At 43.1% G+C, this 18,472-nt stretch overlaps 1 long non-coding RNA gene across 1 annotated transcript in view; it reads left to right on the top strand.

Annotated features, from left to right (window-relative positions):
- The window catches only part of LOC124607110, a 463,292-nt gene that overhangs the window by 169,754 nt on the left and 275,066 nt on the right, over positions 1-18,472 (top strand). The gene's annotated exons all lie outside the window — the stretch shown is intronic.

The raw sequence follows: 18,472 nt of genomic DNA, 5'->3' as shown, positions 1-18,472 counted from the left end.
ACGACAGTTAAACGAACCTGTGAACACTGGAGGTACTTTATTTTCCTTATTTTATGTTTACTGTTAGATACACATTAATTTTTTGTCAAAAGAAACCCATAACCATGTTCTGAAATAGTATTTACTTTTTCCACTAGACAGTGCCACAAGTTCCTCCAAAAAATCGTCTCTCTCTCTCTCTCTCTCTCTCACACACACACACACACACACACACACACACACACACACACAAATGTCATATTACAAATGTAAATCAACTTGATGATGATGATGGGGGTTTAAACCTTTGAAACGCGTCGTGTAGATAAATAAACTGTGACTGGTAACAGTAAACTTGTTGTTTCATTTAATTTTCCTAATTATTTCATCTCATCGTCATCGACGTCCATGTCGCCGAAGTGCGGCCAAACAGAAAGACTTTTACTAGGGGCCGAACAACCCCAGACGGGGTCTGTCGGCCAATAATGCCACACAATGATTTCATTCCATTCTAAAAACTGAACTCCACCCGAGGCCACGAAGTCCCAACGGTACCGACCGGGCGCCGTGTCTTCCTCAGCCCACAGGCGTCAAAGGATGCGGATATGGAGGGGCATGTGGTCAGCACACCGCTCTCCCGGCCGTATGTCAGCATACGAGACCGGAGCCGCTACTTCTCAGTCAAGTAGCTCCTCAGTTTGCCTCACAAGGGCTGAGTGCACCCAGCTTGCCAACAGCGCTCGGTAGACCGGATGGTCGCCCATCCAAGTGCTAGCCCAGCCCGGCAGCACTTCGGTGATCTGACGGGAACCGGTGTTACCATTGCGGCAAGGTCGTTGGTATTTCATTCCATTACACATTTGAGAAATTTTTGAAGACTTTAACGTTATTAGTTTCTAGGTTACCATTTAACAACATGTTACCATGTACTGCGACGTCAATGAAAATTTCTAGTTCTTCTGTGTTCCTTGTCCGTTTTATGTAATACAAAATCGTTCGCCATATCTTGGAATGAATGGCCAGTGATTTTAATATGGGTGGCTATTGCTGATTTAGCATAATAGTTTGCATTGCGTGAAATAGAGGCCTCAGCCGCTACAGGCATTGAAATAAATCAGTGGTGAAGGTTGAAAATTTGAGCCGGAACGGAACTCGAATCTCTAGAACGGTTGCCTTAACCGCCTCGGCCATCCGGACACACTCTGCGTCAGACCTAAATTCTGAAGCTGTCACACGCAAGTAGCGCGTCCTGCCATTAGCCACACTGCCCGCAGCATTCGCGAAGTTTCGCAGGAAGATCTGGTGCATCTACACTGAAAGGTCCTAGAGCCCTCCCTGCTTATGCACGTATGCGACCATTGATTTATTTTAATCCTGTTGGCGGATGAAGCCCTGATATCACGTAATATACAGTAGTTTCCTTGCGGCCTCTGTAGCAATACCGGCGTCTGGTCTGTTGGACATGTTTGCCAGAACAGACACCACGTACACTGAAGCACCAAACTAACTGCGTATTCAAATACAGAGATATGTAAAAGCAGGTAGAACACGATGCTGCGGTCTGCAGCGCCTATATAAGACAACAAGTGTCTGGCGCAGCTGTTAGATCGGTTACTGCTGCTACAGTCGCAGGTTATCGAGATTTGACTGAATTTGAACGTGGTGTTATAGTCGGAGCACGAGCGGTGGGACATAGCATCTCCGAGGTAGGGTGGAAGGGGATTTTCCTGTGCGACCATTTCACTAATGTACCGTGAATATCGGGAATCGGGCAAAACATGAAATCTCCGACATCGGCGCGGCCGGAAAAGACCCTGCAAGAACGGGACCAGCGACGACTGAAGAGAATCGTTCAACGTGACAGAAGGGCAATTCTTCAGCTAACTGCTGGGCCATTAATAAGCCACAGCGTGCGAACCATTCAACGAAACATCAATATAGGCTTTCGGAGCCGAAAGCCCACTTGTGTGCCCTTGTTGACTGCACCACGGAAAGCTTTAGGCCTCGCCTGTGTCCGTCAACACCGAAATTGGACTGTTGATGACTGGAAACATGTTGCCTGGTCGGACGAGTCTCGGTTTCAAATTGTATCAAGCGTGTGGACTAGTACGGGTATGGAGTGCCCAGTTGGCCGTGCGGTCTAACGCACGGCTTTCCGGGCGGGAAGGAGCGCCTGGTCCCCGGCACGAATCCGCCCGGCGGATTTGTGTCGAGGTCCGGTGAACCGGCCAGTCTGTGGGTGGTTTTTAGGCGGTTTTCCATCTGCCTCGGCGAATGCGGGCTAGTTCCCCTTATTCCGCCTCAGTTACACTATATCGGCGATTGCTGCGCAAACAAGTTCTCTACGTACGCATACACCACCGTTACTCTACCACGCAAACATAGGGGTTACACTCGTCTGGTGTGAGACGTTCCCTGGGGGGGGTCACCGGGGGCCGAACCGCACAATAACCCTGGGTTCGGTGTGGGGCGGCGGAGGGGCGAAGTGGACTGCGGTAGTCGTCGTGGGGTTATGGACCACTGCGGCTGCGGCGGGGACGGAGCCTGTCCGTCGTTTCTAGGTCCCCAGTTAACATACGACACAATACAATACGGGTATGGAGACTACCTCATCAGTCCATGGACTCTGCGGGTCAGCAGGGGACTGTTCAAGCTGGTGGAGGCTTTGTAATGGTGGGGGCATGTGCAGATGGAGTGATATGGGCCACAGATACGACTCTGACTGTGCGTAAACATTATGTCTGATTATCTGCATCCATTTATGTCCATTGCGCATTCCGATCGACTTGGGCAATTCGAGCAGGACAATGCGACACCCCACACGTCCAGAATCGCTACAGAGTGGCTCCAGGAACACTCTCCCGAGTTTAAACGCTTCCACTGGCCATCGAACTCCCCAGACATGAACATTATTGAGCATATGTAGGATGCCTTGCAATGTGCTGTTCGTTAGAGATTTCCACCCCTCGTACTCTCACGGATTTAGGGACAGCCCTGCAGGATTCATGAAGTCGGTTCCCTCCAACACCACTTCAGATATTAGTCTAGTCTATGCCACGTCGTGTTGTGGCACTTCTAGATGCTCGCGAGGATCCTAGACTAGGTCTACCAGTGTCTTTGGGTCTTCAGTGTGTATATAATTGTTCGTGTCGTAAGGCATTACAACGAACACCACAAGAGACCCATCTAAAGCCCCCAGGTAGCGTTGCCAACTTTCTTTCGGTTCAGACTCATACTCAAGCCGAGGCGCATATTGTTAGCAGCTTCTGTACCGCTAATAGCTTTTTGCGCTTCGCAGTGGAAAACTGGCAACAGCTCTGCCAGTTGTTATGGCTTTTCTTTCTCCATGTACAGAGTGGTCCAAAAAAATGTATCCACTGTTTAAAAGTCCACAACTGGCAAACTAGTCTCATCTTTGGTAGTGTAATAGTTTATAGTTCCGACAATCGCCACACAAGCGTTCTTTTGTTTTGTCCGATGACGGTCGTCAGATATTCAGTGTTTTGTTCTTAGTTGCACCTAGGTACTCGAGTAAACATGACTGGCGCAAGGCTTACATTCGATGAAAGGAAGTCAGTTTTGAAGTGGTATTTTGAGTACGAAAACATTAATTTGAAGCCCAGGGCTGTGTTAAAGATGTGCACAAACAACGATCTGGACGACCTGTAACAGTAACAAATCCAGCTAACTCCCGTCGTGTGTTACAACAATTCATTCGCTCACCACAGAAGCCTCTGAGTGTGCCCGTGAAACTGGAGTGAAAGTGTTCGGCGAATTTTGAAGACAGCAAAGTGTAAATGCTACATCCCACGATTGCTACACGCAATGAATGAGGACGACCCAGATCGTAGAATGGAGTACTGCGAGTGGTTTACTAATATGGTGCGCAACGATGGAGAGTTCGCAAAGGTGATTGTGTGGTCTGATGAGGCAAAGTTCACAATCAGTGGTACAGTACATCGCCTCAATTGCATCTACTGGGCCGCCGAAAATCCGGATGTCCATGTAGACAAAGCCGTGAATTTGCCAGGAGTAAATGTGTGGTGTGGGTTGCCTTACCGGGGCTTGATTGGGCCATTCTTCTTTGACGGCACAGTTACCAATGGGGTGTACCTTCAGAAGCTTCAGAGATCCATTTTACCTGCCATCCGAGACTTGGATGGAGACGGAAGAGTTTACTTTCAACAGGATGGTGCCCCAGCCCACAACCAATATCGTGTTAGGGCGTATCTCGACGAAAATCTACCAGGAAGATGGATAGGCCATAGAGGTGCTGTGGAATATCCACTACGTTCCCCAAACCTAACTCCTCTGTACTTTTACCTGTGGGAAACACTAAAGGACGTCGTTTATCGACAAAAGCCACGCACATTGGAGATGAACTTCGAGAATCCATCGTACATTCGTGTGCAAATATCCAACTGAAGACGGTGCAATCAGTAGTTCGTGCTGCAGTTCGGCGACATCGTTTGTGTGTGGATGTTAATGGTGACCATTTCGTACACCTACAGTGATATCTTTAAGGTGAACGTTAAGCTACACTTTCACCAAAAATGAGACGACTCCTTCAATTAGTTTGCAAGTTATGGACTTTTAAACAGTGGGTACACTTTTTTGGACCCCTCTGTACATGGTATGGTTATCAGAGCTAACTAACGTTGCAACTTGAAAGACTTCGCTTCCTCGAGATAGTGGTAAGATGATTGATTTATTTTTATCTGGTGTTCTTGAAATGGAACTTTTTGAAACAGTTCATTGTTCCCGCAGGTATTTACACGAGTAATAATAATGGAAACGAGCGTTTGGCGTCATTGTCCGGGAGGCCCCTTACGGGGCAGGTCCGGCCGCCTTGGTGCAGGTCTTATTACATTCCGACGCCACACTGGGCGACCTGAGCGCCGGATGGGGATGAAATGATGAGGAAGACAGCGCAACACCCACTCCCTGAGCGGAGAAAATCCCCCACCCAGCCGGAAGTCGAACCCGGGCCCGTAGGACGGCAATCTGTCACGCTGAGCACTCAGCTATCGGGGCGGATAATAATAATAATAATAAATGGAGTAGTTCGTGTTTACATAACTTTTAAGCTGTTACAATAGCAAAGTGTGAGGTATACTTATGTGATTCACGTGTCGGAATACGGCTGGATGACTTGCGAAGATTTGAGCGTAGGCGATTATTTTATTCTAGATGCTGGAAAAATGCCACATATTTGGGCTAGTGTTTCACCTAAGAGATACAGCCCTTTTGATGTCCATTAACATTGCGTCTCCGAGCCATAGTTGACGCGTCGGCTACATTCGTTTGGACGTTCACCAGATGCTCCGGTATTCTCCTCCATTAACTCTCTGGTCCTTTGAGGATTGAAGCCGCACTTACGGAGGAATCGTGCGTCGCTCCCCCACCAGCTACCGTCTTCCAGGTGTCTGAGAAGGCGGAGTAAGCGAGCCCTCTTGTTTGTCTGCAGTAAAAGCTGTGTGTTTGCTTCGCTTCACGCTGTTTCGAGGTCTCGTCATTGGAGGTCTTTCAGTGATGGCAGGAGTGCTGAACGGAAATTTAACGGAACGGTAAACTTGTGGAATGCTGTTCGCTTCTTCTCTTTGCCATTGCTCAGCGAATGACGCCGTACGCAGCCACTGCATAACAGCGCGTAGCGTCGGGCGTAAGCTTCGATGCTCGTCACTGAGTTAAAGTGTTCCCACTAGTCTGCACGTGTGCAGATGAAGAACAGACTTCTTTTGACAAGGACCGAAAAAGAGGAAAATAAAGTCTAGTACGAGGGCGCTGTGGCAGGTGACACAGTCGATTGTACTATTTATCTCACGTATATTGCTGAAGATGGCGTAAGACGGGGAACTTCATTCTATATTCGTGTCCCGTTAACACAGAAATCCTCGAGAGGATGCTGAAGTGATAGTATTATGCCCTTTCAGCATGTCACGATAGTAAGCTTTCTTTATGGTACTGGCTAAAATTAAAACCGGAATCAATCCGGAGATTGGTCTGAACAAAATACTTTGCTAGGTAGGATTTTATTGTACTTGGTGTAGTCCTGTACTTTTCAGGCCTGAAAACTGGTTCACCCAGACACGAGAAATTTTTTTTAACGTCCGCAGACCTCACATTATATAGGCCATAGCCGATTCTTCGTTCATCCTTATCCAAATACTTCAAATTTCCCCCCATCCTTTCGGCAGACTTCTACAGACGCAGCGATTCGTAGGTGGATTTCCCACACTTGATAAAGGGATTGTTTTTCAATCAGTTTTTGACGGTTTGGTCGTGTCCCATTGACTCTAGCACTTCGAAATGTGAATGTCAAATCAAATGGGTTCTATTAACCATTTCGCTGTTATCGGCGCCATTGTACTAATCTGGAGCCAAAACTTAATGTTTTCAACGTGATAGTGGTCGCATTTACAAATCAAAATGGGACTTAACAAACTGGAACTGCAGATATGGAACGCCGATTCCAAACCACTTGAGTTTTTCTAGGGTGATTTACGTGTTCGATAGCGCAGATTATCTCAAAAACTACCGGCTGAACTTCTTGAGGAGCGGATGCAAATAACATGGAGAAATGTACCGAAACTTAAGGGAAAACTCTCCAAGGAAGTTGTCGTCTGGTATAGCCTAAGGGCGAAAATGTCATGCTGCCTCCTTTATTATTTCATTCATTCATTCATTCACTTGGCAAAAGTGGCTTCAGATGTCTCGTCCAAGACCAAATTTAGTAGAAAATACTTCAGGCGTTACAGAAGAGATACAGAGATATATCTTTGTCCCCCCCCCCCCCCCCCCCCGCCCCTAACGCTAAAACGTCGTCAGTAAGCGTAGCTACCCCAAAAACTATGGATAGGATAGGCCTACCAATGTGGGTCGTTATCAAATATTTTTTTCATGTCACGGCTTGTCACCTTCCCCTCCCCCCCCTCCCTCCCTCCCTCCAAGGGGTGGTAGCGCATATTACACTCGCAGTAATTTTATACGAATAATACAAATAATGATTTAGGTATTTACATAAATTTGGGTGAAATGGCTCCAGACGTTCCCAAATTATAATTCTATTGAACCCCCTTTTCACCCCTACACTCATCCCTTCGACAGGTTGGTGGTTCTTGCCGTACACGGTTTCTTTCCGTATAGTTAAGTGATGTGTGTACCAAGTTTGGTTGAAATCCATTCAGTGGTTTCAAATGTGTGTGAATTCCTAAGGGACCACACTGCTTAGGTCATCGGTCCCTAGACTTCACACTACTTAAACTAACTAAAACTGACTTACGCTAAGAACAACACACACGCCCATGCCCGAGGGAGGACTCGAACCTCCGGCGGGAGGGGCCGCGCAGTCTGTGACAAGACGCCTCAAACCGCGCGGCATTCAGTGGTTCAGGAAGAGATGAACGTACGTACATGCAATGAATTTTATATACAGGCCTGGCCTTGCGGTTCTTTCCCTCCACCACTCCATCATTTACACTTTTTAGCAATGACTCGTGTCGAAACGTGTGGCCAACTACTCTGTATCTTCGATTCATTCATTTTTCCTAGCTGACTCACTGCAAGACGCCTTCATTCCGTACTCGATCAGTCCATCTGATCTCCAAAAATCCCCTGTAAAACAATATTTCAAAGTCTTTTAATAGTTTCATCTCTGTTTCCCACGTTGTTCGCCTTTGGCACCATATAGACCTGTGCTCTACATATACCTTCTCAAAAATCTTTTTCTGGTGTCGACGTTTTTATCCCAACATACGATCGGTCGCAAAATGCAAATCATAGTGAAAATCAGAAATGTTTTACTTGCGACATTTGGCTACACCTTCCAGCCACTTCTGTACATAGTCGCTACTCGTGCTTGGACATTTGCCGTAGATTTGTACCAGCTTTCCAATACCCTCGTCATAGACGGCAGCAACCTATACTCTCTGCCAATTCCCTGTGCTGATCTGCAGCTTCTTGTGTGTTCCAAAATGCTGTCCTCACAGCCAGCGGTTCATCTGAGCAAGGTATGGAAATCAGAGAGAACCAGGTTCAGGCTGTATGGTGGGTGACAAAACACTTCCATCGAAAACGCTGCAGCAGCAGTGTGCGGCCGAGCATCGTCGTGAAGAACAACAATGCCAGATGACAAACGCCTCTTCGCTTTTTCTGAATTGCCCCACGTAGATGGTTGTCTTGAATCGATTGAGCCACTCGCTGAATAAGATCGACGGTTAACACACTCGTCCTTGACCGCTTGCGTCATGAACGCCTGTACGTTCTGCTTCAAAGTTCCTGCACCATTACCGCACTTTACTGTCCCGCACGATATTTATGTTACGCGGGTTGCATGAAGTCAGGCGGATCCCCTCACCATGAAGAAATCGAATGACAGCATGCACCGCACACTTGGCGGGAGGAGCTATTGTTCCGGGCATCTTCAAGTGCTCACTGTGGCTCAGAACTGAAAAGTGCGACGTAAAGCCATCGTACTAAAGGCAAAGACGCTGCACAACGTATCTGTGCAAAGCTTCATCCGATTTTCACTGCGGTTACATTATCCCTTCCTTTACGTGGTTATTATTATTACTATTATTATTATTATTATTATTATTATTATTATTATTATTATTATTAACATCGAGTATTGATTTAAGTGTTAGGAAGTCGTTTCTGAAAGTATTTGTATGGAGTGTAGCCATGTATGGAAGTGAAACATGGACGATAAATAGTTTAGACAAGAAGAGAATAGAAGCTTTTGAAATGTGGTGCTACAGAAGAATGCTGAAGATTAGATGGGTAGATCACATAACTAATTAGGAGGTATTGAATAGGATTGGGGAGAAGAGGAGTCTGTGGCACAACTTGACCAGAAGAAGGGATCGGTTGGTAGGACATGTGTTGACGCATCAAGGGATCACCAATTTAGCATTGGAGGGCAGCGTGGAGGGTAAAAATCGTAGAGGGAGACCAAGAGATGAATACACCAAGCAGATTCAGAAGGATGTAGGTTGCAGTAGGTACTGGGAGATGAAGAAGCTTGTACAGGATAGAGTAGCATGGAGAGCTGCATCAAACCAGTCTCAGGACTGAAGACCACAACAACAACAACAACAAGCATGGAATACACACCTGAATTATTCGCTACGTACGAGAACAAATGGAACAAAAGCTACCGCTTTACAATAGGAAGTGTACCTTACATACAGCAGAAGAAATGATCTGACTCGAAGTGAATTTAAATATCTATAATGACAAAGATAATAATATTAGTTTCGAGAACGTTATGCACTACGATCTCATGTAATATAAATAACGTCTTTTTATTACATTGCAATCGATATAGTCTTTCTTTGAAGCTAATTTAATACATTTTCATAACTAATTTGTCGTTTATGTCCCTATAATATTATTCAGAGTCCTTTTATTATTTACTTCAAATATATCGGCTTGAATATTTTAAAACGGACACTATACGGTTTTAAATTCGCGACCGATCGGACCTTGAAGGTAAAAAAAGGCCTTGTATTTTTGTTCATCAGTAGTTGCTTCTTTTTTACAATGTGCGCTTTTGTGACGTGCAGTATTTGCCTCAAAAGACCCTTTTGTGGATAACTAATGAAAGACCGCTTTTAAACCACCGACTGCTGGCCACGTAAACAGTACTACTTCTTAGAATGTTCGCCATTTTTATGGCTGTTTTAGAAACTACATGTCTCTCGCAACACATTGAAGACCGGTCGAGCTATTCAGTGTGCACTATATTTAAAAAGAGAGAGAAATCGTACGCCGTCAAGTGACGGGATCGGCAGTGTTAATTTTCGCATCCCGTCAGTAGGCAGGACTGGCAGTCAAAGTGTTAAAAAATATGTACGTTGTACAAAAAGGAAAGAGACCTGGGAAAAGCAGCAGAACAGACCACAGTCGAAGAAAAGCAACTTCATGCATTCGCAATTATAGTAACTTTGCGAAACGAATGCGCGAGTAATTATTCAGAGTCCTCCATCTTTTGAACTCTCTTTGCAGAAGCTCATAGCCACGCTGTTATTTACTTAATGCGTATCTTCGTAACACCCATAAATCGACTAGAGTAAGAGTATATTTATCTGTAGCGCACTAAAATCTTAATATCTGGCAAGATAAAGCTTCCCACAAATGCCCCGTTAATAATACACCGTCTCATTTTCGGTGCCGCTTTGAAGTTCCTTGGAATAAAAAAAAGCACAGGTGTTCTGGAATTCGTCCAAACTTTATACAGGGAAGCGCTTCATCCGTCAGACTGGACTACTAGGAGGACACTGTTCCTAGTTTCTGTGAAACGCCCCCTGAGGAATGTCTGCAGTTTCCCAAGGAGTACAAAGTTGACGACAGTGGAAATCCTACATGCAGGAAAAAACCGACGGTGGGGAGTCTGTCAGTTTGATACAGTGTGCACATACATTCCTGGCTTCTGAACATGATCTTTTTTCTCATGTATGAAATAGTCCATTTGTGTCTTATCTCCAGAAAACACAGTTTCCCATAGCCTTAATCGCTCCTGCAGCCATAGGTTGGTCGACGTATCCAGACAGACACGAATAGGTTCTTAAAAAAGAAAAGTGAATGGGTAATTTCGCTATTTGGCGTTAATCTCGCCGCGCCACGTTCATATTAAAGTAAGAACAAAGAATTCCTCGTGGAAACAGTGAAGAGACGCAGATTATATGTTAGGGAATAAGCGTATATATTAATACCGTTTTACTGAAAACTTGTATGAGTCGTGCTGGTTTTTGAAGCCATTTTGACTATTTTTCTACCGTGACTGTCTCAAGAAATATGTAAAGGTTTTTTAAAGTACCGTTACCAGTCACAAACTTCGTCGTATTTAGCGACATGTTTCCAGGAAAACCTCATCTTCAGGCTAAATGGCATTACAAAAACAACTTTAAAATAAGGCCATACAGATGTTACATAGTCTTTTCGTGAATACTGTGGTCATCTTTTTCCTTCTGGTCTGGTAATCTCGTAGTGATGCGCTGGGGTGCCTCCATTTCCGTGTCTCTCCTGGTCACTGTTCACAAATTGTCACTAACGTAGCAGTAACTTGGAAACACGATCACAAACAGTTCTCTAGTGCAGTGGAAAAGATGGCGGTAGAAATACAGCTGGACTATCGATTTGTCGATCTATGTGGTGTCAGATAGTTACATGTCTTCCGCAAGTCTTGTTATCGTATTAAAGATGTAGGTTGATGAAATACATTACAGATTGAACACCTCTTACAATATTATTGAGAACATCATTATATAAACTAATTTATTTTAGATATTTCTAAGCTATTGCTGGGGCTAGAGTCAAACGACTGTCAGGTTATGTATCTTTTATTCTAGCAGTAGTGTAGTGAAATTGGAAAAGAAATGTGAATTTTTGAAGTCTGTCATTTCATTCACGATCTTGTTGTTCCCATGTGGCCATGGATGAATATTTCCATTTCTTCTTATATTTTTAGTGTATCGTCCCTATTAACATATTTCTCTCTTTCGAGAATGCTTGTCTGAAGCAAGTCAGCAGTTTTTGTCGCCCTTCTTTCTGCCGTCCACTGTTATTTTGATTTCCAAATAAACTCTTTTTTTTATACTTTCAGTGTCTCCTTTGCCATTCTAGTTCATTCACCATCATCTAATTTAATACGACGACATTCCATTACCTTGCTTAAGAGTTTTTTTTCCAAGACACTATCCATTCCGTTAACTTGATCTTCACAAAGGAATTTTCTTTATGGCAGATTTACTATGTCAGAGAGGTTCAGAGAACGCTGTCTAAGGTTTACTCTAAATTTACAGCTCTAAACGCAGGCTGGTCTTACTTTCGTCTATATTCTAAAATATGTTGCAGGGTCAGTATTACCTCCTGTGTTTCTAACCTGGAACCCAAACTGATCTAACGCGAGACAGATTTCTGCCAGTTTTTCCATCCTTATGCAAATAATTTGTCAGTATTGATCAGCCGAAACTCAACAAACTGTTGGCTTGGTCGTATTCGCACAAAGATTGCACAGTACCAGCTGGATGTATTCCAAACGGGTGGCAGTGTTGAACTACGGGTCTACATGGAAACCCTCGCTTGACACACCCGGATGTGGACGTGAGAGACGACCGTCATTCACGCAGCCAGCCAGATTTATCGCCGCGGGGAGGTCCCTGCGGCCGGCCGCGCAGTTTGCATGGCACTCAGATGGCCGGCGCGTGAGTCAGGGGGTCGCCACGCGGCTCCCGGAAGGAGCTTTCCCCCGCGCAGTGACTCAGTTGCGCGCCTGATGGACCGGCCAACCCAATTGTGGTTTTCGATAAAATGTAAGGTGCGTCACTGCACGCATTGACGAGGAATGTTGGGGAGAAGCGTCATGTCACCAAAAGCCTGGACTGGCATTAAAGGGGGAACTTGACGTCGGCAGATGATTTCTTTCTTTTCCTTAACTTCTATCACGTCAAGTGCGGACTCAGCCTTTCAGGATTTGTCAAATTTTATTTTGTTGTCTAATTTTCTGGCTGTATTAAAGACAGGGTGTACAGCAATAACCTCGAAACCATTGCTGAGCTGAAAACAGCCATTCAGTATATCATCTTCAGACTAGCGATTATTACATTCTGGGTGAAGTTATTAAAGGCATTTCGGACACCAAAGCCGTCAAGGTAACCTTTAGGAAAGAATTTGCCTGCCGCATCTGCCTGTGAATTATGTGTGAAAGCTACAGCTATGGATGAAGCTATGCAAGGCGAAAGGTTAGGGCCCATGTTGTGGTCTTCAGTCCTGAGACTGGTTTGATGCAGCTCTCCATGCTACCCTATCCTGTGCAAGCTGCTTCATCTCCCAGTACAGATCCTTCTGAATCTGCTTAGTGTATTCATCTCTTGGTCTCCATCTACGATTTTTACACTCCACGCTGCTCTCCAATGCTAAATTTGTGATCCCTTGATGCCTCAGAACATGTCCCACCAACCGATCCCTTCTTCTGGTCAAATTGTGCCACAAACTTCTCTTCTCCCCAATCCTATTTAATACCTCCTCATTAGTTACGTGATCTACCCACCTTATCTTCAGCAATCTTCTGTAGCACCACATTTCGAAAGCTTCTATTCTCTTCTTTTCCAAACTATTTATCGACCATGTTTCACTTCCATACAAGGCTACACTCCATACAAACACTTTCAGAAACGACTTCCTGACACATCTATACTCGATGTTAACAAATTTCTCTTCTTCAGAAACGCTTTCCTTGTCATTGCCAGTCTACATTTTATATCTTCTACACTTCGACAATCATCAATTATTTTGCTCCCCAAATAGCAAAACTCCCTTACTAGTTTAAGTGTATCATTTCATGTACCACCATGTATCATTTCCTGTTACTATCGTATTGGCGTAAATACTTCTGAAACAGATTGGCGTTTGGCAATCACAATTTAAGTTAGTTACAGCAGAGATAAAGATATCTGACCTCAATAATAGGGTAATAAAAACAGATAGGCGTTGATTAAAAAGTGTTTGAGCTAACGCAGATAATGAAATAGCTCCTAATTTAATTAAAAGGGAACAGACAGGCCGTCAATAATAACAAATAATAACAGCTTCAGTTAAGTAGAATTAAGGGGGGTAGGACGTCAAACGGGCCGACTTGGAGCAGGGGAGGCATCACAGGACATTTTAATTTCCACTTTCTATACTTTTACAAATAAATTCATAAAACTTTGTCAGCATCACCAAGAAGAATTCAGGATTCACATTCATTGCAGTGGAAGTTCGAAAACATAACGAAATAATTTTTTTTACGTGTCAAATTTCATCATTTTTTCACTTGCTAATGGCTGCATTTGTTGCTATAGGTACACTTTTCTTCGTAAGTTAGAGAGATTCTTCGATGAATTTTGCACAGCATACATACCATACTTACAGGTGTATGAAACTCTAGAATTTATTTAATTTATGAAAAACACAAATTTTGTAGTTAATTACCTCAATTTTAACCACAGTTTTTAATAGATTTGGAAAATTGTAGAGTTTCATACACCTTTAAGTATGGTTTGTATGCTGTGCAGAATTCATCGAACCATCTCTCCTACTTATGAAGAAAAGTATACCTATAGCAACAAATGCTGCCATTAGTAAGTGAAGAAAATGATGAAATTTCACATGTAAAAAAAAAAAAAATTGTTTTCGAACTTCCACTGCTACGAGTTTGAATTCTCAATCCTTCCTCGTCATGCCGACAAAGTTTTATGAATTTATTTGTAAAAGTATAGACAGTGGAAATTAAAATGTCCTGTGGTGCCTCTCCTGCTCCAAGTCGGCCAGTTTGACGTCCTACCCCCCTTAAGAAATAGAAAATAGGCAGACTTTAAATGATATGATCGCAACAGACCTACAAGTATCAATAAGAAAATAACCGTAAAGACCTCAAAATCCAAAGCTTCAGTGAAGTTCACGAATCTGAGCTGAAGCTTGCCGATTCCAAAGGGGGCTCAGAATTCAGGAGAGCGAAACTGGCTTCACTCTCTCATCGGTGTGCCCCCCACCCCCCAGAGGTGGTTGACAAGGCTACGCGCGAAGACGGCGCTCCAAGTCAGCCAAGGATTGAAATCGTCCCACAAATATGCCCAGCAACCATTCACCGGACTCCGTGCCCAAAACGCTTGCGCAAGTGCTCGCTTTTACTCGCCTCGCGGACCTCTGAGGCTTTCCTCCTCGCTCCGTTACCACTCGCCCAACTCTCCATCAACCACCTAGAGCAAAGATCTTAGTGGCCTCAAACCAGAGAGACATAACACGACAGATCGAGCTAGTGGCGCCAGGAATTCGAAAGGCGACGCCAGCAACCCCGCCACGGCTCAGTGTAAACTTATTTTGTCTCTGGACGTATTTTAACTCTTTCTCAATCGCATTCTGTGAAACGAATTTTAGGAACCAGCCCAGTATTTGCCGAAACGAGCGTGGGAAACAGCGTAAAAATTACACAGGGCAGATTCGATCCGGGTCTGGCGCACCTCCTTACGAGGACGCAGTACGAACTTACGCTCGCCGATTTGTTTCATACTGACAGGGTGTGTAGGGTACGTTAAGGAGTTTCTCATATGTAAACAGGTAGAGTTTGAAAATTACAGACGTGCTTACGCTGTACGCTTTGTAGGGCCGCTCGTGTTCACGGAGTCAGAAGCCCAGCGCGCAAGCACTTACTATCATATGCGTCATATCTCTTCATCGAATCTCGCTGTCGGGAGTTTATTTTTCAAACCCACATGATTCCAACTGCAGATTTATTTTTATGGTGTCACCGTCAGACACCACACTTGCTAGGTGGTAGCCTTTAAATCGGCCGCGGTCCCTTAGTATACGTCGGACCTGCGTGTCGCCACTATCAGTGATTGCAGACCGAGCGCCGTCACACGACAGGTCTAGAGAGACTCCCTAGCACTCGCCCCAGTTGTACAGTCGACTGCTAGCGATGGATCACTGTCTACATACGCTCTCATTTGCAGAGACGACAGTTTAGCATAGCCTTCAGCTACATTTGCTACGACCTAGCAAGGCGCCACATTCAGTTACTATGTCTTCTGAACAGATAATATTGTGACTCATGTACCGTCAAGAGCGACGTTCATCATTAATGGATTAAATTATCAAACTAATTACGTCCGCTTTCTGAATTCTAATTCCTTGCATGTTCCACACCTCACGTCAGTGTAGTCCTTCCCTCCTCACGCCAGCCTGCGTGAGCTAAAACGCGTGCATTTCGGCCTCCTCTAGTAACACGGTGTTGGCTCTTCTGCCAACAAAACAATTATAACCGTGAAAAGTATCAAAATCTTATCATTCATTTACTTTTTTACTAATCTTTAACATAAAAAGAGAAGAAACAGTTTTTCCTTAAGGATATTCAAAATAAAAAAGAATACACGAGAGCTTTCAAGCAAATCGGTGTAGTTATTTTATTTATGTTATTTATCTACATTTGTGACAAGTATGATGTACAACCTATGCAGCACTGCACGAATCAGAATGATACTGATCGTAAATGAGTAACACCGCCATAACCGATTTAATGAATTTCTCTGATTTTAATGTTTCGTGGGTAGATAAATCGAGTCTTCAGTGGCGTGTTCTAGTCATAATTGTCGCTGGACATGAAACGCAGAGAGACTAGGACAAAATTTCCGCCTGCTGTAATAAACGACTAGTCTCTTTAAATGTGGATAAATGCAAAGTATTGCGTGAAACAGAGAGAACATGATATTATCTGATTACAAGATTAGTGGTGTGCATCTTGAGCACATCATATGGTGTAAACAGATAGAGGTAATACATAGAAGCAGTATGAAATGGGACGAACACGCAAAATGAGTATTATCGAAGGCAATTGGAAAATTTAAATTTATTGAAGGGGTTCTGAGAAAGTGCTTCTGTAAATATACAAGAAGGCGTTAGTACGACCTGTTCTGTAGCATTTTTCCAGTCGTACAACAATACACAATAGACATCGAACGAATATAGAGACACGCTGCTAGGGCCATAACAGGACGGTACAGTCGGTGCGAAAGCGTGACAGAAATGATTTGGGAACTTAAATGGTAATAACTGGAAGAAAGAGGAAGTAGTTCTCCCGAAACTCACTGAGTAAATTAAGAGAGATTGTAATAGGTTTGTTTATAAATAAATAAATCTTCTGCTACCAGTCACGATTTTTCTTTATTTTACTATTCGCACGACGCGTTTCGAGAAATAATTCCCATTTTCAAGTGCGTTTTTTGATGTGTGTTGAGCCATTTCTTTTGATGTTGTCAGTGTGTGTGAGTCTGCTTCATTTTGTTGACTTTTACTGTAACACATAAGAAACGCGATTTTTAGTTGGGTATCAATTCTTTCTGTGAAGTTAGTGGCTAAAGTTTGAGAACAATTTGTACTTAAAGTTTTCTAATGGTCCATTTGTGTAGAGTCTCACACACAGTGAACATCACACACAAATTGTACACTTTACACATCGAAAATATCTTATACAAACAAAACAGTTACAGAGGTCTTCTTACAGGTAGTTCACAGAGATAACATTATAGGTCTTCCACAGATTATGATATGCTTTTGTACAGAGGTTATTTATCTTAAGTTTGATTTTACAATTGTGCTTATTTATATGTTTTACTATTTTTATTTAAGTATATTATCGAAACATCTGAAGAAATTCACTGATTCACTTTCAAGTTTTTCATTTAATATTTTATCTTCATATTTTCTGTAATGTGAATATATCTCCAGATCTTCAAGCAAATCCATTTTATGTCTTTTATTTAGTCGGAGGAGTACTTTGACATTTTGCTCTATTTTTCCAAATGGGTGTCCTGTATTATGTATGTGTGTTCCTATTGGTGATGTAGTGTGTTTGTTGTGTGTGTATGCTCTAATGTGCTCTGTGTACCTGGTGTTAATATTTCGGCCTGTTTGTCCTATGTAGAATTTGGAGCATTCCTGGCATGTTACCTTGTATATTCCAGAGAACTGGAGATATATTCACATTACAGAAAATATGAAGATAAAATATTAAATGAAAAACTTGAAAGTGAATCAGTGAATTTCTTCAGATGTTTCGATAATATACTTAAATAAAAATAGTAAAACATATAAATAAGCACAATTGTAAAATCAAACTTAAGATAAATAACCTCTGTACAAAAGCATATCATAATCTGTGGAAGACCTATAATGTTATCTCTGTGAACTACCTGTAAGAAGACCTCTGTAACTGTTTTGTTTGTATAAGATATTTTCGATGTGTAAAGTGTACAATTTGTGTGTGATGTTCACTGTGTGTGAGACTCTACACAAATGGACCATTAGAAAACTTTAAGTACAAATTGTTCTCAAACTTTAGCCACTAACCTCACAGAAAGAATTGATACCCAACTAAAAATCGCGTTTCTTATGTATTACAGTAAAAGTCAACAAAATGAAGCAGACTCACACACACTGACAACATCAAAAGAAATGGCTCAACACACATCAAAGAAACGCACTAGAAAATAGGAATTATTTCTCGAAACCCGTCGTGCGAATAGTAAAATAAAGAAAAATCGTGACTGGTAGCAGAAGATTTATTTATTTATAAACAAACCTATTGTATCTACAGTCGCAGGCTTTCAGAAACCATTTATAATGGATCAAATAAAAGAAAAGAGATTGTTTTCGACAAAGAAAGCACGACCACGATGCTGCCAACATGGGTATCTCGCGTAGGGATCATGGTAATGAGATAAAAGAGATTAGGGCGCTGACAGTGACACATAGACAGCCATTGCTTCGTCGATCAATACGCGAGGGATTTGATGCTATTGCTACCAAGTGTCATCCTCCACGCACTGCACCGAGGGAGGCAGAAAATATATACAGGGTGAATCATCTAGAACTTACACCGCAAATGTTACGGAAATGGAAAGTGTTATTGAGGTGCGGGTTTCACAGAATGGATTACTGGCCAATAAACAGATTG

The sequence above is a fragment of the Schistocerca americana genome, chromosome 3, assembly GCF_021461395.2.
Source record: "Schistocerca americana isolate TAMUIC-IGC-003095 chromosome 3, iqSchAmer2.1, whole genome shotgun sequence".
Taxonomy (NCBI): domain Eukaryota; kingdom Metazoa; phylum Arthropoda; class Insecta; order Orthoptera; family Acrididae; genus Schistocerca; species Schistocerca americana.
This window is presented reverse-complemented; position numbering and strand designations above follow the sequence as displayed.